We start from the raw sequence: 24,574 nt of genomic DNA on the forward strand, positions 1-24,574 counted from the left end.
ATAAACTACTAGTGTTTGCTAAACATGGATGGGGCTCAGGTACTATATGAAGCTGTTGTGTCCAAGGACTTTAGGCAGCTAAGGTGTGGATATGCTAAAGGCTCATTTGTTGAGAGTAGCATGGAGCCAGGTTTATCCTTACCTTTGAAAAACAAAATTAGTGAACTTGCAGGAAGAAATGACAATTAAAAAAAAAACTATGTTAAGGATTTTAAGCTTAATGGAGCTTCTATAGGCAGTGTTTGTCGTATGATTTCTTAAAGATTCAGTGGAAGTCAGCTTAATTCACAAATGAAAGTCAATTCTGGAGTTCAGTGAGCCAGGTAAAAATTAAAATGCCTGCTGCATCAAAGCCTCCTAGAAGGCTAATCATCAAAATATATTTGCTTCTTTTTCCTGTTTTTTTTTTTTCCTTGAGAGTTAATTCCTGCATTATTGCTCTCTAGTGCTAGACTGTGTTCTCTGGGAAGTCTAGCAGATGGCCTCTGAGCACAGAGCGGGAGGGCATGGGGACGTGGGCAGGAGTCAGGGCACCCCTGGGTATAGAGTCAGCTGCCTGCAGTTTGGGTCCAGCCTCTGTCCTTCCTAGGTGAGGCCTCAATTTCTGCATCATAAAACTGACCCACAGTGGTACTTACCTTGCAAGGTGGTGATATAGATTAAGTGAGATTCTGCATGTGAAATGCCTGGCTCAGAGTGACAGTCAGTAAATACTCGTTGTCATCGGTTAAAATGTAGTGAAAAAAACATACGTAGGAGGAAGACTAAATATGTGTATATTGGTGGAATGGAATTCTAGTTTTGAGCTAGAAGGGACCTCAAAATTCTTCTGCCTCAGCTCCTCATCTTACAAGTAGGGAACCTGAATTCCAGGGACTTTAAATAATTTCCCCACAGAAACCGTCGAAGTTATTCTGGAATAGGATGAAAACCAAGGTTCCTTTATGCCCTGGTAAAGCCCTTTGCACTACGCAGTCCTGATTTGAGGATGCTGAGGGCGGCCACTCTGGTGATGGAGCCCGCAGTGCTAGGAGACACACAGGCCTAAATCCATGTGCAGGCTCCACCTCTTCTCTCACCAAGTCACAAGTCTACTAAATCTAACCACTTATCTATCAGACACTAATTCAAGATGTAGCCGTAACCCAGCACTCTTGAACACCCTAACCGTGACCCACAGGCTACCCATTTAGTTTCTTATGGCTCAGAGAATTCCATGTTGTAATTTCGTCTCACTGACAATATTATGTGGCCTGGGTCAGTTACACCTTGGCTTGCTCTCTCTAAATCAATTTCCTAATCCTACCAGTTGAGGCTGTTCTGAAATTAACTGAGGTGATAGGGACAGTACACCTCCCACAATGCTTTGGCATTAGTCAGTTCCCCGTGTGGTAGCTGCTATTACTGAGAAGGGGGAAAGGCGATGAAGAAAGAGGAGGAGGGGGATTTTTAAAGGCTGAACACATTCCCTAAATTCTCATAATAGATCATGAGAAACTTGAGTCCTGAAGACTGTGGCACTGCTTTCCGATGGAGGTAGAAGAAAGCAGCAGCAAAGTAGAAGGATGGAAGAGAGAAGGGTAGAAAGAAAAGGTTTTGATTGAAAACAACTGATTGTCGTCAAACCTTTCTGGGACTTCCTGGGTTCTCGACTTTGTTAGGATGAAAGAACGCGGACACTGTGCAGTTTGATTCCACTGCGAGGTGTACATGAACAGCCCCTCCCCCAAACCCCATGCTCTTGCTTTTTCTTGACTCCTGCCTCAACGTAAAGTTGGGTTACTTGGATGAGAAAATCATTGCCTCAGTAGGAGCACTATTACAAAGAATGTGCCAGAGCCAGAATGTGCCCTGCAAGTCCTCCATTTCCGTGCTTTCATTGTACATTGGGCGACAAGGTCCCATGATAGCAAATGATACAGCGCTTCAGATAAATCATGGGTTAAATGAGCTCTGGTCAGAGGACATTAGGACTTAGCCACCATGTGTGTCAGTGATTCTATGGGAGAATGCATTTAAGGTTCTCAGCAACAAGAGTGCAAGACAATATTTGGAAATTACTCATCAGTTGAATCTATCTTTCCTCTGCCCTATGCATCGTTCCACATTGCAGAGCTGCAGTAGGCGTCAGAGAATTCATTCAAGTAAATGCTAAATTTTTCAGGAGAGAGAAAACATTTTCTAGTTCTACAATCTTCGATATGTTATATTGAATAGCTGTGTATATGCAGGCCCTAAGTAAGCTGCTTATTCAAAGAGAATGAAGGAACCTAACTGTTTCGAATTCAGGTGAAGCTATTGCAGTAGGCAGGTGATGCAGACAGACTGCTCGATCCACAAGGCAGTGGGGCGACATGCGGGAGCACAGGGCTGCAGGAACGTCTGCGATGACAGCAATATTCTGTCTGTGCTGCCCAGAGAAAGCCACGGGCCATGGGTGACTACTGACGGCCCTTGAACTGTGTGTGGCCGATGCAGTTGAAGAATGGAATTTGTAATTTTATTTTATTTTAATTAAGTTCACTTTATTTTAAATATGGCCACATGTGATTAATGGCTATCAGTTGGGCCTTGCAGAACGCAGAATGTAAGGCCAAAAGCAGGCAATGGAACACAAGGCCAGGATTCGCACCCCAGCTGTGCCCTTGGGAATCTCTCTGCTGCTCAGATCCATGGTGTCCCCCATCTGTGAGAGCTGCTGAGAAGACCCTGAGGCAGTAAATAGGGTCAAGTATGGAAAGCCACGTATGCAGCCAACATGTGGGAATGAATCAATGTATGAAAAGTACGTAGAACAGTGCCTGGAAAGAATATGCGCCCTTATTATTACTTCTATGAGGAGGCTATGAGATCTGTTAACTGACTAGATCTTAAATAATTGTTTGGCTTTTTGCCCGCTGTTGACTTTCTGGGACTTGACAGTTCTCTCAGTTAAACTGTGGGGCTGGGCAATGCATTATTCTCTACGGTTCTGAGAATTGCTATTCCCGTGAGCTGGCAGTTTTAGCTTGTATAGACAATTGATAAGAAGAAATTTGGTTTTTGGCTCTGCCATAGATTTATCTCTGTTAGTAAATTGTCTTCCGTCCTGTTTTTGCTTCTGATAAATGAGGAAAACTTCACCTTATTTCTCAGATATATACATTTCAGAGTCACATGGAGAATATCAAATAACATTTTAAAAAATGGCTGCATTTTAGGTATTTGAAACACATTTCCTATGAATTATCTTTATTATAACATAGCACCAAGTATTTATTGAGTGATTTTTCTAGGCACTGGGCTAAGTGGTTTGTAGGCATTATTTCGGTCAATCTCCAGTGCAACCCTGTTAGGAGGATATTGTCACTGCCATTTGAAAGGGACAGGGCAGAGAATTTAGGCACTGTGCTCAAGATCACTTAGCCAATGAGCAGCAGAGACAGGATTTGTTCTCTGACTCTGAAGCTTGTATTTTGGAGGTTGTTGAGTCAGTTTCTGAATGAGTGGCTCTCTTTTTCCCAGCAAGAAAATGATGTCAGCCTGGCTTCCCAGCACTGAGCCTCCTGGCTTAGTCCTCTGACCCTGTGCTGCTCGATTCAGCAGTTCCTTTCGTTACGGTCCAAACCGACATCAGCTCAATGAAGACTAACAGGTACCACCACTCCAGCTCTGAGTAAGCTACCAGGGAATTGACTGAGGAAGCTTGGAGCTCTAGAAACTACTAGAAGCCATCTTAGCAGCAAGATGGAATCTAGTCAGCAGTCATAGTTCTCTAGGAAGAGCAGAACTGACATATGGAAATAAATCAGGTCCTTGAGGACCAAGCCTATAGGAAGTTTGAATCTGGACTTTGTCAGTCAAACAGGCCAGTAATTCCTCTCTTGTTCAAGTGAGTTTGAGTTGCATTTTCCATAACTGGTGATGGGAAGCATCTTAACTAATGCAGAGGGTACAGTATACAACCTTGGAAGCATAACTCCTGTGTTAACAAAGATGAATAAGACACAGTTCTTGCCTTCAAAATGTAAGAGTTCATAATTTAAGAATCTTCTTTCCACCTTTTAATGCTTCCCTCCTTATCATGGAATGGACGGGATTATTTTTCATGTCATTTAAACATTTTTTAATATGTATTTCGAATTGAGAGGTAGTTCACATGCTCTAATTTTCACGCTTTTAAGGTGAGCCATTCAGTGGTTTTAGTAGATGCAGAAGGTTGTGTAACCTCGCTGTCCAGTTTCAGAACCTCTTCCTCACCCTCCTGTGGAAGCCTTCCCACCCCTACCCGGCAGACACTCCCCTCTCCTCGTCCCCCACCCCCAGCAACTACTAATCTACTTTCTCTATGGATTTGCCTATTCTGAACTCTCCACATTAAGTGGAATCATACAATATATCGCCTTTTGTAATTTGCTTCTTGGCATAATGTTTTGAAGTTTATCCATCATCTAGTGTGTATCACAGCTTAATTCCTTTATATAGTTGAAGGATATTCCAATTCATGGATATACAACACTTTGCTTACTGATTCACCCCTTCATGGACATTTGAGTTGTTTCTACTTTTTTTGGCTGCTATGAACATTTATGTACAAATTTTTGTGTGGACAGATTTTTGTGTGGATGAGTTTTCAGTTCTCTTAGGTATGGTAACTTTAACTTTTCGAGTAACTGCTAGACCATTTTTCTAAAGTTGCTGTACTGAACAAGAAAACGGGACTTCCGTTCTCGTGGAGTTTATAGGTATTGGTGTTACAGAAGATTACAAGCTTAAACTTTGAAAAACCAGCATCTTGTACATGTAGCCTTTAATACATCAAAACTTCCTCTGAAATCCTTACTATAAACCAGAGATTTGGTCCCCTCCTAGCTCCTAGGAAAATAGTAATATGTAGTGTGTTTTTCCCATTATGACACTAAAAGCCTCTAAATTGGGTGTTTCTAGTCTATCACAACTAAGAAGTTAGACATTTATAAATCCTGCTAAGCCCCTAGTTGAGGATTTGTTATTATAGTGGAATACCTAGGAACTGTTAGGTCAATAAACATCTTTAAAATTCTTCAAAGATTTTCAGAGAATTGGATACAAAAAATATTAGCAACATTTTTTGGATTATAGGAACCAGAAAGTGTAATTAGTCATAAGTGGAAATAAAATACGTGAGATGACTCTTACGGCTCAAGAATAATATAATGCAAGAAGGTACAGAAAGCTGTTACAGCAGGAAGCACATCTGCTTTTTAAATTTTATTTTATTGCAATAGGTGAAGTATGTTTGCTTATCTGCGCTGCTGTATAAATAGTAGGGGAGACATTAAAAACACAACGAAAAAAACCCAGCTAGGTTTATCTTCACGGCCTCATTTACAATAGCTGGAACTTTCTGAAAAGATATGTGGAATCATCTTAACAATAATTAAATAGTGACAATTACAAAAAGCCTTGAGGAAAGTGTTAAGGAAGAAGAATCTGCAAGTATCTAGACTCCCTTATCCATTCATTGTCCCCGGCATGGTTCAGATACAAAGGGGAAAACGTGCTCCTGTGGTACAGGAGGCCAGTAGTTTCTTTAGACAAACAACACGTAGTTTTGTTAACAAGTTAAATCCAAGGTGGTAATTATACCAATAATCAGTACTTTAGTTAGGCAAAGACGGGTCACATCATGGGCTGTGGTAACCTGGAAGGCTTTGGAGGAAGTCGTGGGGCTTGAGGCGCGTCTGGGAAAATGCGGGTTTCCGGGCAGGAAGGGAAGAATGACTAGTCGGTGGAGGTGGACGCAGGGCGTGAACAGAAGTGGGAGAGAGCCGGAGCTGGAAAGCTCCGTGTGCTGATTCCCTTCCCTGTGGTGGAAGATTTGGGATGAATCCTAGAGGAAAGAGGAATAACAAATCAGGCAGTAGCATATTGTGGAGAACTTTGAGGAATGGCGAAGGCGTTTATATTTATCTTGCAGATCCATAGATTTCTCCTGGATTGGGAGGGGAGATTCGCTGTAATGCAGGTTCTCGGGCCTCGTGCTAACTGTGCAGAAACATCGTGAGGCCTGAGGCGCGTGCATCTGCAGTCTTTTCACGTTCCTCAGATAGTCCAGCCTGTGGACCAAAGTGTGGGGGCCACTGCTGCAGGTACAGAGAGTACAGGAACATTTCAAGACAGAATTGGAAATTGGAATTCCAAGAAGCTTAGTTTTATAGAAGTGAGTGCCCAGGATGACTTATTGGAGAAGCGGACCTGAGGCTAGGAGATTGGCTAGAAGTTACCTGCTTTCCCAGGCATGCATGAATCTTTCTGACAACTATTTATCAAGTACCTTCTCTTGGCAAGGATCTGTGACACATAAGCTAGAGGACTTCGGCCTTGGTGACCCTCAGTCACCTGGGCTTTGTTAGGAGCCTGGCACTCAGGCTGCACTCCTGGCTGGTTGTATCACGTCTCTAGAGATGGACCCAGATATCATGAGAGTTCAATGTCTGAGGTGATTCTGGTGCAGCCAGAGCTGAGAACCTCTGCTTTAGAGGAAACAGATACAAAAGACATAGTACTCTTGCCTTTAAAACTTGCAGTCTACCGCGGAAACTGACATGCAGAAATAAGTGGACATGCTACCCAACAACAAAATCCAGTCACTGGAGCGGGGTAGGGATTCTGCCTGCTTTGGGAAATTTGGTAGCCTCCATCTCTGGGTCAAGACGCATATCTGGGACTAGGAGGAAGAAGAGGAAACTAAATAGGAACAGGAAGGATTGTGTCCCTAACCTCCACACTGGGGACCAAGTGATATTTTGTGGGAGCTCTGCAGGCTCTGACACCCTCAATTCCTCTTTGTGCCTGCTGTCTTAGCAAGTCCAAACATGTGCTTACATCTGCATCTGTACAGCTGGCTGTAGCTGGACAAAACCTATAGCCCGGTCAAGTGTCCTTATTCTAAATTCAGGGCCCCAAACATCAAGCGGTATTGCGATGCTGCCCGGAAGTCATCCTTCTAAAACCTAAGGCAGGACCTGTCACGCCTCCCCTCAAAACCCTCCCGCTGCCCAACTGCCCGTTTAACTCAGAGCAGAAGTCGAGTTCTTACAGGCCCTGAAAGGCTGTGCCTGTTCCCAGCCCCCTATCCCTCCACACCCCAGACACTCCCTCCATCAGGCTTGGCCCTTGCCCTTCCCTATTCGTGGAGTGTATCTACCTGGCCAGCCCCCTCACTTCCTGCAAGTTTTGCTGAAGTGTTACCTTCTCAGAGGGGCTCACTCTGGCCACTCACTTAAAATTGCAATCCCCGGGCATTTGCCTAAGCCCGATTCACTATTCTCTGCAGCACTTTCTCCTTCCAGCACACTACACAACATGATTCTCGCCTGAGTCTCTTTGCTAAATGAAAGCTCTTAAGGCAGGCATGTCCGTCTGTCGTGATCACACTGTATCCTCAGGGCAGGCAGCAGGCGGCGGGGCGCAAGGCAGCGGCCCAGTGTATGGCCAGGGAGTAATGGGCCACAGGGGAGGTGCTCCTTCTTCCCACTGGGGGGCAGGGACCCGCAGTGACAGGCAGGGCCTGTTCCTGAGGGAGCCGCCTGGCCTGGGGCTCCGAGTGCAGGTGGTTCCTTTTCTGGGAAATAGCCGGAGGAAGCTTCCAGGGCTGGAGGACGAGAGTACACAGGGAGTAAAGGTGCCATCACACATACAGTGCTATGAGCGGGCAGTCAGAGTGGGAGAGGGGCGGGTGGGCCGGAGCCCAGCGAAGGGACTGCCAGCGAGGGCAGGTGGTGGGAAGGCTTGAGAGAAGTGGTGCAAATGTCAGGGAGCAGCGCAGAGTAACGGTGGCTGGGCAGGGGGAGGTGGACTCCAGGTTGGGGCTCACATTCTGGTTTTATTAGTTACCATGGTAGCAGTGTGGTCCTAGGCGACTGTGTAGCTTCCTGCTCCTTGCTCCCCTCGCCTACGAGTAAGTAGAATAATGGTGCCTTCCTTACAGGGCATCTGTGGTGTGCAGTGAGCTGATAGGTACAAAGAACTTGAAACAGTGCCAGACCCTGTGAATACTCGGTGGCTGTCGGGCCAAAGCACCAATAGAAGCATCGTGCCTCAGGTGGCACCTGGATGATTGGGTCACAGTTTCCTTTGCGGGGGCGTTTTCCTCTCAGATTGCTCCCCTTCCCTGCCTGTGACCTCATGTGGAGCCAGCTGGAGCAAACATGAAGGAAAACAGAGTCAGCTGCGCCGAGGAGGGGGCTGGCGAGTGGACTTCCTGGCGAGAAGTTCCTTTTTCTCACCCCCAGGGGTGGAACCATCCACCCCTTCAGAGTTATTTTAAATGCAGAGAAGTTCTGGTAGGAGTAGAAGTTGAAAGTAGAACTTTATTAGGAAAGACCAGCCAGGCTATGATGAGAGGCTGAATGGGAGGCTGAGGAGAGGAGGAGCCAAGAGCCACGAGTGACTTTGGGGCGGTGAGCCTTTGTGGCTGGAGAGGCCCAGTTGTGTGGCCATCGACACAGAGAAGGAAACGAGGGACAGACGGCTTGGTGAGGATACGAACAAGTTCACTCGCAGATAGATTTACTGCGAGATGCAGATGGGTGATGAAAATGGTCTGCGGTCAGGGGTCAGCAGGAGATAAGAAGCTGGGCTCGGACAGGGGGTCAGAGCGGAACAGCCTCTAGACGGTTCTCCCTGCCTCTGATCTCCTGTCCTCTAACTTACTCTCTGTGTCATGTGCAGCCTGATTTTCATAAATCACATATTGGTCAGATCACACCCTTGTGGATCTAGAAAATGTATGATTTTCTCTGGCTTTGTTTCTTCGGCGGACTGTTGGTGTTCCCGGGAGGCAGCAGTGTGGGTGGACACTGGCCGCCTTCTTTTCCTTCTCCAGATAGAATGCTGGTTTATCAGGGAAGATGAATTTCATAAGTTGGCAACATGATGAGTTTAGGTGTGTGTCACAAAGGACAGATTAAAAAACTCCTCAGTGGGCATACGGGTATTTGATAAATTATGTCTGATTATTTATGGCCTCCCTAGAATGAGACAGATGCCCAGGAGGATGGACGCAGACTGGTTTTGCCTCCGGGAGACTCAAGCCCTGTGCCCTCTGGGTCGCACTGAGGGAGTGACTCAGAGAGGTGCGGTCGCGTTCAGAGGGAGTTCCGTGTGTGTCCTTGTCCTCTTGCACACTTCTGCCCCATCCTATGACCCATTCCATACCTCGTCCTGTACCTTGCATCTTCCTAACCCACTGGGGACAGATCATCAACATGGCCATGCCACAGTGTGTTGGTTTGGGCTCTGAAGCTCAGACAGGGGCTCAGTGTGTGCTTGTAGGATGTTTTGTCTTAAATGCCTAACAGAGGTGTCTTTTCTGATAGTTACAATAGCTTGTGTCTTCACTTTGTCTTCGTGACTCTGAAATCCCTTATGGCCCTGATTAGACCGTCAAGTCTGCAGTAAATATCCCTGGTTTGGACACTGGTTGTGTGATTGGCACGTAAGTCAGACAACGTGGGGTTTTCCTGATGGTGAAGGGAATCACAGAATTTAAGGACATTAAAGTTTTTCCAGTGTATCATCAGACACACACACACACACACACACACACACACACACACACACACACACAATTACTGGAATGATAAACCTGCCAAAAGGTCATCAATCTCCAGTTAAATATTCCTGTTCTATAAGCATGAAGATAATAATTGCAGCTCCATTTATAATAGTAAACATTGGAATAAACAAATATGTAGCACAGAAATAAATCACTATTATACAAGTAGAAATTATATCTGTGGCCATTTGTGCAAATGTTATGATTTTAAATGAAAAAAGCAGAATAAAAATTTGTTTCTATTATGCTTAAAACTAACTGGACAAGACAATGGAAAGATATATAAAATAAAAACAATTGCTATGCTAGGGCTATGAGGGTAATTTCTCTTTTACATGTTTATAAATATTCTATAATTTCCCTTATTTAGGCTTCTTATATCAGACTAGTAAAAATAAGTTGGTTTTATATTTTTTTCTTTTTCTGCTTAAAAGCAGATAAGGTAAAAAGGCGACTAATATTTTATTGGTGGAGATAGTAATGTACAATAGCATCCTCCAGGGGTCAGAGGCAATGATCAAAAAATAGTAATAATAAAGTTTTAAGTTTATTTGGTGAAGCAAGCATATTCCATACCTCCTACCCCTTTTTAAAACCATTGTAGCTATTTGTTGAATTTATGTTTGCAATTTAATATGAGCCAGGGGACCATATTAAACAGGAATAGTTTTAAGAGAAACCACAGCACAAGAGAAAAAGGTTAGCCAATACTTGGAACAAACCTAATTAGATTTTCACTTATATTCTAAAAAAAAGTATCTCCTGCATTATACTGCACCATATAGCTGACGGGCAGAAAGTTTCCCTTCGGCTTATTTTACTTTATCTTTGTTACTTAGATTTCTGCAGTTTGGTGTTTAGATTCAGGGATACAGATGATCTTTTGTTGTTACGCCTTCTATTGTCTGGAGACCTATAGCACTGGAGGGTTGACAGTTTTAGTGTTTTGTTCTTCTTATTGCCCAAGCCATTTAATAGCATGATTGGTGCTGGGGCATTATGCCAGTTAGTTCATAAAGGATAATGTGTTTTATCTGAGGATGCAGATTTTCAAATAGAAAAGAGTCTAAGGATTTTGTGTAAAAAAGGTCAACCACAGCAAACTCAGTTTGAAATAACCTTAAAAGCAATATTGTTGTCCATGTGGAATAAGAGGATTAGATATATTTAATTTTAGCTTATTCGATAATTTATGAAAATTAACTTAAACGTTTTAAGAACTAGGTAGAAATTAGCCACTAGTGTAGTAGGCAAAAATAAACATTTTCCACTGGTATTTAGAAAGCAAAATATATATTCTAAATTAGATGAGGAGTATTGTTTGGCTCTTTTACTATATCTGGAGTTCATAGGCTCTGCTCTTTCTTAAGTAGTAAATATATGGTCAATTTAGGAGCTGAATCAAATAAAGGGCAAATCAGATATTTTCATTTTTACCCTAAATTGGTTGTAAACCTTGGAATCTAGGAAGAATTGTACCAGACAGACTATAATTTCTTACTTTTTCCTCTTAGAAAAGTTTAGCCCAATTTTATTAATACCCTCTTGGCTCTCTGTTAATTAGCTGAGTGAAAGGGACTCCTTTATGGTAAGGTAAACTTGCAGTGAATAACTGCTTTTCTGTCTTGCTGAACCTGGCTTTCATCTTACTGCAAGTTGACACTCTGCTAGGTATTCCTGTTTTCTCTTTGCTTGGTGACCTTTCCTTCCTTGGAGGTGGCCAAGGTCCTGAAGTGATGGCCCAGATCACAGTGACCGACAGGGTCCCCTCTGTCTGCTGTCAGCTGGTGGACGCGTCTGCCTGGTGAGCATCTGAAGGCAAAACCAAATCCCTGCATGGTGACAGGGGCAGAAAAGCAAAGAATGAAATGTTTTGAAATAATCTGAAACTTTGCCAGTATGTTTTTAAGGAAAACATTTAAGTCAAGACTTTTAGATTTAAAAACAACAATCATGTAGACTTAATGTCATAAAGAAGAGAAAATGAATTAGGAACAACCCAGAGGAAACAGCCCACCAGCCCACCCAGATAACCAAGCAAAAGGTGGGCACGTGTGCAGTCAGACAAAATGCATTGTTTAAAAGGGTCCTGGATGGTGCCTGACCATGACAACGTACTTCCGGCCTGATCTGAACCCTGCTGAGGCTGTGGGCATCAGTACCGAGGCCATGGCATTGCCAGACCATGGGCAGAACATTGCGGCCTGAGGGACATGGGGGCTCTCTTGGCCTCACTCTCTGGTGACCGTTTTGAGAAACGGAAAACCTGCATTGGATGCCAAGGTTTTGAATATGTCATTCAGCTTTCATTGAGAAAGGGAACTCCTTCCTTCTCTCTTACCTTCTCTCCTTAAATGCTTTAATATATATATTTTTTATTTATTAAAGTGTCATTAACATACAATCTTATTTTAGTTTCAAATGTACATCGCAGTGGTTCAACAATCCCCATGACCAGCTTACATCGTGATTGAAAATTATGGTGCCCCTTTATCCCGCTCGCCCTTCCATCTTGCACACGTCCCTCCCCCTCCCCCTTGGTAACCACTAGTCACTTCTCAGTGTCTGAGTCTAATGCTGCTCAAATGGTTTACTTTTGCATCCACACCCTCCTCCTCCTTCTGACTTGCGGACTTTCCATCTGGAAGGACTCACGTAAATACACGGCAACACAGACGCCAAGTGCCACTGAGACGTTCTCCTTCCCAGGAGCCTTCCCACCGCGCCAGTCACAGCCTGCGAGTGTCCAGTAGAGGAGGAAGCCTGGCACAAGGTCCACCTGTCAGAGAGTTTCTTAAAAGGTTCCCACTGCAAAGGCCCTCCCTGTCCCAGACAACAGCCATCGTCTTCCAGAGGTGGGGGCGGCGTGTGGGACATGCAGGCACCCCAGGGCCTGGAGAGCCTGCTGCCTGCGGGCTGGACCACTTCCCTTTGCTTGTCTTCTGCGGGACTTCTTCCCTGGCGCTCTGGCACCTCAGGCACCCTCGGGGAGCGGTCTTGCATGTGGTCTGTCTGATGAAAGCACGGAGATTAAGGTGACTCTAGTTCCCCACCCCCGTCACTACTTTTGGTGGTAGAAATGTACGTATACGTGTCAAATGAGTTAGTCCGGGCTGCATCCTGAAGTGCTTCGGCGCAAGAGCAGCCTTGAGCGTGACTGGAGAATACTGGAGACTCCACTGAGGATAAGGGGGCCGCAGACCCGGGCAGCTTTGGGGTGAATCGATTTCCCCATAGGTGTTAGTAATGCTACCACAAAGGACAGAGTGGGGGCCTTAAAACAACAGAAGTCATTCTCTCAAAGTTCTGAGGCCAGAAGTCCAAGATCAAAGTGTGGGCAGGGCTGGTTCTGTTTGGAAGCTCTGGGGATGACATGTTCCGTGCCTTCCCCTGGTTTCCGCTGGCTGCCGGCACCCCTCGGCTTGTAGACACCTGGCTCCAGTTTCTGCCTCTCTTGTCACACGGTCTTCTCTGTATGTCTGTGTCCAAATCTCCCTCTTATAAGGACATCGGTCATTGGTTTAGGGCCTCCTCTAGTATGACTTCATCTTAACTTGATGACATCTGCCAGGATCTTGTTTCCAAATAAGAGAAAATTCACTGGGGTTAGGGCTGAACATAGATTTTGGAGGACACAGTTCGACCCCAGTACGTGGCGTTTCCCCACACCCGTCTGTATCCACAGCTCTCCAGCTCCACTTTGCCTTCCTCCCCTGTCAGGTCGGTCCCGAGCCTTCACTTCTGGACAGGCCTGTGCTTTCTGGGTCTTTCCTACCTGCCCTCCTCTTATTTCTCAGGTGAACCTTCCTGATTGTTTCCTCCACCGTCATTCTCTCAGGGTCCTGATCTTTGCTAAAGGGATCATCTTTTAAGTCGGCTTTTAACGTTTGCCTCCTGTGGAACAAAGCACATTAGACCCTTGGAATTCTTAAATTTGATATTTGGGGTTTCAACTATTGGAAAGTCAGTGAGACATACCCGCCAAGAAGCGATTAGTATCTGGGGGGCAGGCATCTGAATTGTGTTTTTCTGCAAAGTGTGTGGCATTTCACGGAGCTGTGAATGGTTCTCCCGCTATGGCTCACTGGTTCTCCCGCCACAGCTTGACCAGCATGGCTCCAGTTTTTCCTTTTCTTTTCTTTTTTTTTTTTTTTTGAGAACATTGTCCATCAAGACAGAAAAAATATATGTCCTTGAAATACTGTCAGGGAACTGAAGCTTAGACAAATATTTTTGTATACATATAGATTATAGATTTGGGGATTCTTGGAGATCCCATACATTCCTCTTGAATTTCAAGAATCTATCGCATTTGCATGTGGTGAGATTTAGTATGCTGCCCTTTGGTGATTTTGATGTTATTTTTTATTTTTAATCATATTATTATTATTATTTTTTGCAGCAGTATCTTTTTCCAACAATATTAACTAGAACTTCAGGGCATGATGACAGAAGGAATGCGTAAGCAGGTTCCTCAGGCACTTGAGCAGATTTACTGTTTTTTGGTTTGATGAGCTAGAATCCTGTCAACTTGGCATTCAGAAAAGGAAGAGGCCTGTGTGGCAGGATGGCCCTGAGAGTCCCGCCCTCCACTTGCCTGCCCCAGCACCCCCAAAACGTGTGCCTGGGCCTCTGTGCTCTCTGCACGGGTAGCCCTTTGCTGTGGGACTGGCTTGGGTACTGCAGGTGCCCAGCAGCCCCCCTGGCCTCTACACCCAACACTCCCCCACACACGTGTGATGACCAAAAATGGCCCCAGATGTCCCTGGATGGCTCAGGGGGACAAAATCGCCTGTGGTTGAGAACCCTTGCTCTACAGGGATTGTGGTTTTACCAAAATATCCATGTGCATATTAAGATTTTTGTAATATGTATTTGCTACTATGTAACTTAGCACCTAAAAATTTATGTCTCTAATATCTTTCTTGTAGCTATTTTTTTATCATTGCCAAATAATTCTCTGACTTTTTAAATTAAATTCTGTATTATCTCTTACTAGTATTGCTATCCCTACATCTTCTGTTTGTATTTCCCTGATAAATTCCCACTTATCCCTTTATTTTCCAATCCATTTCTATAGTTCCTATTTCAACATTTCCACACCTACTACCACACAGAGCTGAGAACTCTGCTGATCTAGTAACTGAATCCACCATAATCCTACTGCTGTCCTATGCAAAGGGGAGGTTGCCCTGTCAGTAGAGAGGGAAACCCTTTTAGCCTCACCTCATCTGTGTAATAACATTGAGCCACGTGGTGGAGAAGCTGAGAACCTGTCCCATGATTTTCTGTGCTTAACCAGTGCACTTGTTGGACTGTGAGGGCACAGTTCAGTGTAGCATTGTTTCCTCTTGAATCCTTTGCCAAGTCTGATGCTGCTAAAGAGAAAGAAGGTTCTTTCTTTCTAATCCCATGACTTGACACCTGGTTTCAGTCTAAATCTGTAATGGGTATCAGGATGGGTACAGATGTGCCCACCCAGGTAGAGGCCCACTAGTCCCTCTTGATGTTAATTTTAATTATGGCACAAAGCTCCCGAGAATATAACCTCTAAAAGTGTGCAGAGTTCCCTGGTACTGCAGATACTTCTGAAAAGTTCCTTTTGTTTCTGGAATTCATCAGATACCGTTCTCTGTAAACAAGCGTTCAGAATCCTTGAGAAGAGACCTTAAGTTACAATTCAATGTTCACTATCTCTAAAAGGAAGAGACAAATTCCTGAGCTTGAAAGTTAAAGAGAATGGCAAGCATTTGGTTAATTTAATATTGGGTAATGGATTCCTGATCCTGCCTGAAGGGTCTACCTCCCTGTGCCAGGACTGCTGGCCACCCACTCATCTGTCATCTTACTCAGCTGTCACTGACACAAAGCCTTCTTTCTTCTCCCAGGCAGTGCTAATGACTTCCTCCTCTGGGTCCCCATCCCTTTGTGAGTGCTAAATTTAGAACTAGACACGTTGTTCTGTTCTGATTTGTTTATATATCTGTCTCTTCAGGAGGTGATGAGCTCCTTGTAGAGTCAGGGACTCTGTCTTTATCATTTTTCTACACCCATCTCCTGTTGCATAAATCTTTGAGTCTATTTTCAAATCTTTCTGAACTCTTTTCAGGGATTCCCAGTGTCATCAGCATGAACTCCAGACTTCAGATCTGTTATGTGCTCCTCCATGTCAGCATGCACACGCCTCCAGCTTTCCTGGGCACATCGGCCCCCCTGCCCTTTCTTCATCGACAGTGTCCCCTCTGCTTGGAGCGTATCTACCCAGACTCTGAACCCCGCTTTCACCTGCTCTGGGTTAACTCTCCCTCATTCTCAAGATTGGCTGGGGGCACAGGGGCATGCTGGGTATTGCTCTAGTATTCTGTGTTTTTCCCACCACAGGACTTAACATGTGCTATGTGATGGCCTGCCTGTCTGCTTACCCCCTAGCCTGAGAGATCCTTGGCTCACCCTGCAGTGTTGGGTCCACTGGCTTTCTTTTCTTGTTCCTTGCCTTCAAAGTCCCCTTTCTGACGGAGTCTTCCCTCCTGGCCTTCCTGAGCCGGGGTCCTGGGGAGCTTGGGTCCACGATAGGTGCCACACAGCTGCCCTGGGCCAGCAGCCCCTGGTGCAGAGCAGGCCCCCCTCCAGGGAGCAGGGAGAGAGGAGGAAGATGCAGTACAGCTGGAGGGACTGGACAGGGCACGGGCAGAACCTGAACCCCTGAAGTTGTGGGTGCTCATTGGTTAATTCAGCAATGCTGTAATCAACCACCCTGCCGGGGGCCATCCATCCTCTGGACGCTCCCGGCGCCCCTGGGTTCTGCTCATTGAAAGGCTAACCATTCTCCATGTTAACAGTCCTCACTGGTATAAGGCCTGACCCACCTCCCTGCTGTAACTAACCCTTGATCATGAATCTCCTTCTCTGTTCATTTAACAGCTCTTCTTGTGTGGAAAGACCCCATTAGCACTGACCATTAAGTGTCCCTTTTATTGGGTTAAATAATCTTAATTCCTATAAATATTCTTTATGTGATCCGTTAGGGGAATAGGTTCTAGGCAAGCTTCTGTATAATGCTGGTATTATCTCAGGCTTGTAGGATCTCAGTATTCTCAATTTGTTCATGCTGGGATTATGATCTTCTTGGTTCCTGCTGACAATAAATTTCTATATTCTACAATCCTGTTTATATACTTCCAGAATCATCACAGTTGGTAATGTTCTTGAACAGCTGATTACAACAGAAAATGTGTTCTAGGAATACAGAATACAACGAGACTACTAATTCTCCTCTAAAAAACATCTGGTACAATATAGAAATGGTAAATATTACATATGCAGTTAGTTTTAAATTTACCTTTAAGAAAGTATAAACTTCCAGTTTTCTTCAAGTCCTATCCTTGTGCCATTGATTATTTTTATCTTAAATTTACTTTTATTCCTTTATCTTTATTTATAATATTATTATTGTTGTTACTACTATTACTGCTACACATTGACAGTAATACATTTCCATGGCTGTTTTTGCCCCTCACTTTAGTCTCTCCAGATAATGTTGGTTCTGGTGCTTTCTGGTATAATGGTCATTTTCATTTCCTTTGCAGATTTGACCCGGCCACCTCTGAACCTTCATCTAAGGCAGAAACTGAAACATTGAGTGGATGGGCTTGGACAGAGAACTCTGCATCACCTCTCTGGCTCATCACCCCTGACTCTGGGTGACTGTCCATGCAGCTATAAGTGCACCTTGCCAGGTGCGCTCCTGAAATGAAGCCTTCCTCGGCTCACCATCTTCAGGATTCTACCTGTTTTATCTTTTCAGTCCCGAGGAGAAATAAGGTGAGAACTGGCTGATCTGTTTTTCCTGAGTTTGGATGGGCTTCTGATGATCTCTGCTTCCCTTCTTGTCACAGAGTATCTGTTGCGTAACCTGTTTTAAAATTCTGTTAGGAGTTCATTTCTAAGTTCAAACTTAGTCATGTGTAGTTCCTGAGATCCGTGTTCATTACTTTATCCAAACAGGATGCAGAGTCGTCGTCTTCACCTTCGGGGCCCATTTTGACACTCCACATTTCTCAGCATTGCCTTCGGGTGGTTTACCGTAGCATCTTCCCAGTCCCGGGAATTTTTCTGCACCTGGAAATCAGCGTGATTAGGGTCTTTGTATCAAGCCAGGCAGCTCTGGAGCCAAATGTCTATTCCTATGAAATTCCAGAGTTTGGACAACTTTAAATGATCAACAAATATTTAGCAACAAAAATGCCACTGAACTTATAGATGTTTGGGTGTGCCAATGGGACACCCCATTGAATGTCTTGAAGAGAACAGAACCTACTCATGTCAAGGGTATTGGGATAGGGTGAGGGACCAACTGCAATCTTATTATTCCTGAAACTCCATGAATGCCAGGCTGATATGGCCTAGGGAGGCATAAATGGGCTGTTATATCTCTAGGTCACATAGCGGTAAGTACGCTGGGACCACCTTGTCTGGTTTCTCCCAGTATTCCATCGTAGTCAGTACACCGGCCCATTCTGTGCCGGTCATGCCTAATTCCCAACTGATGATAACTCCACTGTTTTCATTTAACTGATGAGTTATCCTCAGTGGGTGTGTCAAGGCATGGCAAGAATTTATCAGGGGTTTTGCTTTTAGAAAAAGAGGTTTAAGGGTTAAATCCTTTTCTCCCATGGATTTTATCTTGGCACCTGAGCCAGTTGTGTTATTTATAGGAAAAACATTGTCACATATTCATCAAGAGATGGTCTGTCGTAACTGCTGACATCTGTATCACTTCTCTTTCTCTCTTTGGCCCTAGTCCTGTATTCCACCTCTTTTTTGCTTCCTCGTGTATAGAATACTGTTTTCTATAAACTTCCTTAATATGCAGTGTTGCTTCTCAGCAGATACTTGTCTAGTTGTACATTGCAGATAGCAGTAGCAGGGCAGTCCTGTATGACAGGCGCTGCTGGGCACCTCTCGCTGGCTTTCTGTTGGCATGATCTGCAAGCTGCACGTGCCTCCTCCGACTCTACCGTCTCCCGGGCAGTCTTTTCTGTACAGACTGTTTCATAGCAGTTGTGTTGCAGAAGGTGGTCCTTTCAAGAGGACTTAAAGGGTCGGGGAAGGCACTTCCTCCCACATACCTGCACCTCGTACACCTCCTAATTCCATCACCCTGCAGGGTAGATTTCAACAGAATGATTTGAGGGGAATGTAGCCATTGAGTCCGTTGCAATCCCCAAAGCAGCTGGCCAGCCTGACGGGTGTTCTCTGCCTACAGGAGTGGAGTGAGACTTTGCACTGGAGTCCCCTAGAGGCGGGCTGGATGTCAAACTCTGAGTAGTCCGGGGAAGTCCTTGTACTAGGAGAGGACGGGGCTCGGACATGTCCTCAGATCCCTGCAGAGAAGCCCTTCAAACTCTGGACAGTCTCAGAGCCTCCATCCTTTCATGCTCTCAGGAAGGGTGGGGTTTTATTTTAACCATCTTCCTTTGAAAAGTTTCAGGTCCTACTAAATGGTTTTCCCACAACTTCCTTTAATGTTTGACATGTAAAAGTATCATTTTCCTAGAGCCACCATCACAAAGTACCATAAACTTGGTGGCTGAAAACCATGGACATTTATTCTTACCACTAAAGAGTCCAGAAATCTGAAGTCAGGCTGCTGGTAAGGCCGCGTCTAGGGAAGGAGGCTTCCTTGCCCCTTCCGGCCGCTGGTGGCTCCTGGCGTGCTTGGCGCTCCGTGGCTGTGGAGCTGTCACCGCACTCTCCCCCTCTGTCCTCACATGGCCTTCTTTGTGCCTCCTGTGTCTCTGTACCCAGGCTTCCCAGACCTTTTCTTATAAAGACACCAGCCATTGGGGCAGGACCCACCCTGATCACCCTAATCAAGTTGACCTCATCCCTAAGGTCAAAGACCTTATTTCCAGAGGAGGTCCCATTCACTGGTGCTGGGGGTTAGGACTTGGAGCAAGGCCGTTTAGGGGACACAACAGAGCCCACTACACTAGGTTTCTTATGCATCAGGTGGAACCTTTAGGCCCCCAAATATTTTTACATAAACATTGAATGAGCTTGATGAACCAAGCTTGATGATGACGCTGTATTAAAAAACAAAAACAAAATAAGAAACAAAGCAAAATGAAAAACGTTTGTTTTTTGTTGATAATGTCTCCATATGTAGTTGTTTCTACTGTTGGGTCCTTGATTATGCACTCTCTGACATGGCTTCCCACTTAGCTCATGTGGGTTTTTGAGGGCCGAGGCCCCCATCCTGCACTTGTTCTGTGTCCTTCCAGGTTCCTAGCCCCCTGCTCAGTGCAGTGCGTGTGCTCAGAAGAAACAAATGATGACCATTCCCTTTCTCAGCAGCACAGGAACTTCAGCTGTAGTACAAGGGACTTAGGTTTACCACATGTTTCCTGACACTGCAAATGATTACCATGGGCATGCATTCCTGAGGAGGGTGGGGGTGGCTGTCTCCGGGACTTACAGTCCAGGGCAGAGCTTGGGGGAGTATGCAGTGCTCACTCATGGACTGTCCAAACCTCCATTCTAACTGAACACATCAATCATTGTATCACAGAGAAAGAAAAAATGCTACCAAATGTAATTGCAAGGCTTTATGAATACCAGACGCATTGCAATTTCAGACACATTAAAAATGAAAGAAAAAAGGTGACTCTTAGAATTGATCAGGTATTAAAGCAGGACACAGTTTCTTTCGGTCTGTGTAGAAAAGGGCCTGCAGGTCTTTGGGCATGATGCCCTCCTTCCTGGGTCCCTAGGGCAGTCCGGGAAGCCTAGGGTGTCAGTGCATGAGTGGGAGGCGGTGACTGAGCGTGGGTTTGCAGTCTGAGAGACGCGCAGTAGCAGTTTGCCTTTAGCACACAGTCTCAAGCTCCTTATCTGCAGATGTGCAAGAATACCACCCTTCTAGAACTTTTCGAGAGGATCTGTGGAGAGACTGTTCATGACACCACCCATCCCAGAGCCTGGCCCTGGGATTTCTTCTTCCCTGTCCCGTGATGCCCCTCAATGCCTCTTCCAGGAGTTCACAGTGAAAAAGGAGAAGATAACTTTGTAGAATAGATCATGGCCTCGGACAGTGTAACTCCTGAAAATGTTGTATTCTTTAGATCCTACGTAGGATGCTCTATGTCTCATTACGTTTGGGGAGTGTTTTAGTTTCCTGCTGCTCTGTAATAGGTTAATACAGACTTTGCATTTTAACCCAACACAGGTCTCTCCCCTACAGTTCTGGAGGACAGGAGTCTGGTGCAGTCTCCGGGGGCAGGTTGAGGTGAAGGCTTGCTTGTTCCCGAGGGGCCCCGGCGTGATCTGTCTCTACGTCCTCTCCAGCACCCGGAGACCGCCTGCATTCCTTGGTGCCTGCCTCCATTACCACAGCTTGCAACACTGCATCTCTTTGGTCCTTCCTCCACGGCCACATCACCCCTTCCTCTGTCTTCCACTTCCATTTTTAAGGATTTTAGGAATGATTACATCGGGCCCAGCAGGGTAATCCAGCCTCGCTATTTTAAGGTCAGTTGATTAGCATCTTTAATTCATCTGCAAACTTAGTTCTGCTTTGCCTTACATCCTAACATATTCACAAGGTTCAGGGATAAGGACAGGGACATATATGGGGGGCCCTTATTCTGCCCACCACAGGTATTTTAAAATATCTAATATATATCTGTTGTTTCTTACTTGATTAGAAAGATGGTATGTGTGGAATTAAAAAACTCTCATCTGAAAATTACAATTCGATTGACACCTCTATCATAGCACTTTTACATTATATCAAAATGATCTATTTTTTTACTTGTCTGTCTGCCTCACTAATGTATATGCTTCCATAGAGAATATATTTTATTTGTCTTTGAATCCTCTGGACACAAGTACAGTAACCCATGTAAATTGATAATCATGCAACAATTTCTTGTATCATCCTTTTTTAACCTTTATGAATGCCTTCCAAAACCCAAGTGCATTGGTCAAAAAAATTTTGTCTTTCCTTTTTTGTTAACAATTGTCATCTCTCATGCTTCAAGAAACAAATGATTTGTTTCATTCTAGTAGGTAGAAATTCACAGGAAATATAAAATTATTTTCAGGTGTACTAAAAAGAGAATGAAGGTCTGTGAAGTTTCCTAATATATATAATGAGGATTTCATTGCAAATGCAAAAGGAAATTGGACATTATTTTACTGAGAAACTTAGGTTCTATTAGTGACGTATTTGTATGATGCACGATCCATGAATGTGAACCAGTTATTCCCAGTTTTGTAATTTTTTATTGTACTTATTACATCGGGATCTGCATCAGCACAAATAATCTGTCCAATTTTTGGAAGAAGTCAAACTGTTTATTGCATTATTCTGTGAGTTTGACAACATGCACACAGTATTCCGGGGAAGTATCTGCCGCTTTTGCTGCTTTTCTTTCTTTGTCATTATTCTCGTTTCAGTTTGCGCATCTGGGTACAGAAGAGTGGAATGAAACTATCCTTTGACTCATTCTCAGATCCTTCATGATGAATTGATTGTTTGGCCAACCTAAGAAGATGGTCCACTAATTGGCCTATTTACCATATACTTTCAGTTTACATATTTTTCATTACTGCCTCGTCTTTACCGTATGCAGTCTTCACTTCTCTTATGTGGTTCTCTTAATTGATTTTTCTGCTGCTCACAGTTAGCATCCCTTATCCCCATAATCCTTGCCAAAGTAGCATTCCTTTTCTCTTAGGAACAGCAGGCACAGACCTGCCTCTAAATCGAAAGCCTCCGCTCAAGGTAATCTCACAGCTTTTTGTGGACCCCGGGCAAATACACAGTCATTATTGCAAATGCCTTCTGCTCTTCAGAAGAAAGGTTTGCCCGTTCCCTGGGGTCACCTGCTTGTGGTTATGCCAGCCTGCGAGCGGTGACTTTGTATGAGTTAAAACTGGTCAGTAGGATCTGTCCCTAAGGTGTGTGAGCTTGGTGGGCCAATAATTCTATCATTTCTAGTGATGCTAGGACTTTGAGTTATAGTTGGAGTAAATATTAGAACTGTTGTTTCCTCCAATGGAAAAAGGGGATTTAAATAGAATATTTCTCCTTTTTAAAAGCATTAATTCATGCTCCATTATTTGTTTCAAAAGTCACCGATGAAAATACAGACCTAATCCATGAATCTCACCAACTCAAGGAAGCATTTAGTGTTATTCCCTCCAATTTTTATAGAAGTTATAAATCTGGTATATCTGTGTGTGTGTGTATATATATATATATACATACATGTAAGCTTTTCTGTGTATATCCTTTTATTATTAAATAACAAAAATGTCATCATGTTTACAATCAGTGCCTCTTACTAGAATGCTGTCACCTTGGGTGACTGTCTTCCTTATCTTATTATCTGCTCTATTCTAATTCTTAAACTAGCATCTAGCATACAATAGGTTCTCAATAAATAAATAGCTGTTGATCACCTGGTATTATCACTGAACACTTTGCTGCAAGCCTTTTCCACATAAGTAACAGAGATCCTGGGAAAATATGTTTAACCTAATCTTACTTAGGAATGTTGAGAGTGTGACTTACTATGAACTTTCAGTTATAAGATGAATAAGTTCTGGGGTTCCAACATACAGCATGGTGAAATTTGCTATGAGAGTAGATCTTCCGTGTTCTCACCACACACAGAAAAAGAATGGTAACTGTGAAATGATGGACGTGTTAATAGACTGAATTGTGGTACTAATTGCACAATGTGTACACATATTAAACCATTATGTTGTACAGCTTAAATATATTTAGCTTTTGTCAATTATATCCTGATAAAGCTGAAAAAAAAAAAGGAAAGCATGCCTTACCGTATGTGTGTCAGTGGGTACACTGTCAGGGGCATCGGACGCACCCGTAAAGATTTTTTGAAGGACAGGGTCCTTTGCGTGCTGAGAGCTCACGCTGAGTCTCAGGGCTGCCCTTAGCCTAAACGCTGCCTCCCCCACACTGTATCGCCTTCTGGGGGCCACAGCCCCAGTGCCTGATAGAGACGCCTAGTCCCAGCCCTCAGACCCACCCTGAAGGGCCATCCTAGCTGAGAGCTCCTTGTGGGACATCAGCTGGGGTTTCCCAGCCAGTGTGACACAATGCACCCTCTCTCTTCCCTCTACCCTCCTCCCACCCTTCCTTCCTAACTCATTCCTGAGAGCAAACCCCAAATCAATACCCAACAAGCTCTGTGTCAGAGTCTATTTCCCAGGGAACCAGATCCGTTTGTCATTTAGGCTGTTGCCAAGAATTTGCATCTGTAAACAGTGCTGCGACGACTAGCCTTGTTCAAACACTTTTCTTCCTTCCTGATTTATTTACTTGGGCTTTATTTCTAGAAGAAAAATTTTGTTGATCAGAGAGGATGACCATTTTTAAGACTTTTGATACTAGATGGCAAATGGACTCCAGAAACCTTGGCTAATTGACCACATCACTGGCAATGTCTGGTGGCACCCATCTCCCCATTCAGTTGTCATCCCTGGGAATGAATTGTTTGTTGGTTTGATTTTAATGTTGATTAATTTAATGGGGAGGAAAAAGCTTTATATTTGCTGTGCATTGATAATGCTAATTTTTCTTTAGAGGATTATAAATCAATAAAAAGAAAGTCTCATCGTGTCTATATAGACTCTTCTAGCTTTCTCTAACATTGTTATTACTGACCTGTATTTTTATTAACTTTTTTTTAAATGTAGAGAAATATTTATATTTTTTTTGGTTAAATCCATCAAATTTTTCCATCTTTTCTCTGTGTAAACTTTGCTTTTGGAGTTTTGCCTATGAAGTCTTTCCTCACCTCTTACATGTGCATTTACTGTAATATTTTTCCACCACTTTTTTATTTTTAAAATATTTTCACGAATTTAAAATTTATTTTGCCATCAAACAGATAATACAAACTGGTGGCCTCAGCTGGATTGGGCCTGCAGGTCATTCAGCTTGTGTAGTAGGTTTATGGC

The 24,574-nt window shown here is 44.0% G+C and overlaps 1 protein-coding gene across 6 annotated transcripts in view; it reads left to right on the forward strand.

Moving 5' to 3' along the window:
• SOCS6 (suppressor of cytokine signaling 6) overlaps nucleotides 1-22,904 on the forward strand; it is a 75,690-nt gene extending 52,786 nt beyond the window's left edge. For 2 of the 6 annotated variants that reach the window (XR_012121278.1, XR_001850289.3), the window contains 2 exons: nucleotides 17,167-17,401; nucleotides 20,808-22,904. The gene's annotated coding sequence lies outside the window, so the exon portion shown is untranslated. Of the gene's footprint in view, nucleotides 1-3,504; nucleotides 3,635-16,762; nucleotides 16,885-17,166; nucleotides 17,402-17,584; nucleotides 20,782-20,807 lie in introns of those variants that run through there. The other 4 variants (XR_001850290.3, XR_001850288.3, XR_012121279.1 and 1 more) reach the window with 4 other exon arrangements.
• Nucleotides 22,905-24,574: the final 1,670 nt, after the last annotated feature.

The sequence above is a fragment of the Manis javanica genome, chromosome 9, assembly GCF_040802235.1.
Source record: "Manis javanica isolate MJ-LG chromosome 9, MJ_LKY, whole genome shotgun sequence".
Lineage (NCBI taxonomy): Eukaryota > Metazoa > Chordata > Mammalia > Pholidota > Manidae > Manis > Manis javanica.